Source organism: Otolemur garnettii, unplaced genomic scaffold, assembly GCF_000181295.1.
Source record: "Otolemur garnettii isolate 467f Iridium unplaced genomic scaffold, OtoGar3 scaffold00092, whole genome shotgun sequence".
Classification (NCBI taxonomy): Eukaryota; Metazoa; Chordata; class Mammalia; order Primates; family Galagidae; genus Otolemur; species Otolemur garnettii.
The window spans coordinates 5,488,792-5,490,127 of record NW_003852487.1 but is presented as its reverse complement, the minus strand read 5'-3'; the positions used below and the strand labels follow the sequence as shown (position 1 = coordinate 5,490,127).

At 44.8% G+C, this 1,336-nt stretch overlaps 1 protein-coding gene and 1 non-coding gene across 2 annotated transcripts in view; one reads left to right on the top strand and one right to left on the bottom strand.

Annotated features, from left to right (window-relative positions):
• Window positions 1-1,336, bottom strand: part of PRKAR1B (protein kinase cAMP-dependent type I regulatory subunit beta) — a 151,564-nt gene that overhangs the window by 67,155 nt on the left and 83,073 nt on the right. The gene's annotated exons all lie outside the window — the stretch shown is intronic.
• On the top strand, window positions 977-1,045 carry LOC111727074. Its single transcript, XR_002774706.1, has one exon. It is a non-coding gene; the product is annotated as a small nucleolar RNA SNORD57 (small nucleolar RNA).

Genomic DNA, 1,336 nt, shown 5'->3' with positions numbered 1-1,336 from the left:
AAAAAAAAAAAAAAAAAAGTAAAACAAAAGTTAGATTCAAAACCTGATATGAATCAAAAGTAAAAAGCAGCACATGGATTTAAGTGTATATCCAACTGCCAGCATAACTTCACAGACAAGAATGGTGCCCACAGACAGGACTTAGGCACATCTGAGGCCAAGTGAGCAAGGAGCTCACTGCTAGTGGTGGGCAGCAGTAACGGGGCAGTGTTATCCTAAGATGGGGTGAGGGGTGTTATGGGACAAAGCAAAGAATCTTTTGTTGATGTCATTAACAACTGAGATTTTCAGCATGGGAGAAAAGAAAGATACAAATTAATCAAGTACTGTTCAAAACAAAACAGAACAAGAAATCCTATAGCACTGAATTTGACCTGAAAGTACCAGTGTGAGCTCAAAATGTGTTTCATCTTATAAAAAATGTCCCAGTTCTGTCTGCAGCAAATTCCTAGAAATAGCAGCAAATCTGAGAGCAATAAGGCACAACTAGTGCCCAGAATGTGGTCTCTAAACAGTTTCTAACTAAAAGGAACCAGAGCTCTGGAGAAGAACAGACTCCAGGTCTGGGCAGAGAAGACCCACGTCAAAGGACTCAGGAGGCGTCCCGAAGAGGCTCCCGCCTGCCAGAGACGGAATGACTCAGGCATCCATCAGACTACCACCGATTCCTGCCTGAGATTCTGGGGTCATGTCCAACAAATCATTATGAAGACCAATGTCAAGGAGCTTTCCTCACGTTTTCTTCTAGTTTAACCATTTCAGATCTTACACTTAAGTCTTTAATCCATTTTGAGACAATTTTTGTTTGTGGTGTGGGACAAAGTCTGGTTTCATTCCTTTGCATGTGGATGTCCAGTTTTTCCAGCACCATTAATTGAAGACTCTTTCCTACAAGAAGAGTTTTTCTAAGTCACATTTGAAGCTAATTTTGGGCCTCCTACCCACCACATGCTCAACTGTTCTGTCTTTAAAAGCCAGAGGTGATGAACTGTCTTAGCCTGACCTTACAGAATGAGGCAAAAACCTGATTTAGTGAGCTTGACACAGAGGCTCAGAGAGCCAGGGGTCTGCAAGCTTCTTAGCACCTTCCACAGGCAGGAGGAGAGCTGGAGGAGGGGCAGGCTGGGTGGACTGGGTCACTCCCTCCCCTGAGGGAAGACTGGTCTGAGCGAGGAGAGAAGCAGAAAGTAAAGTGTGCAAGTGTGTATGTGTGTGCGTGTGCATGTGCGTGTGTGTACATATGTACGCAGGGGTACAGGGGGACCTGGGGGAGGAAGGATGACCAGGAAAGAGAGGGACGTGGGAAAGGGAAAACAAACCACAGTTAATGGCTATG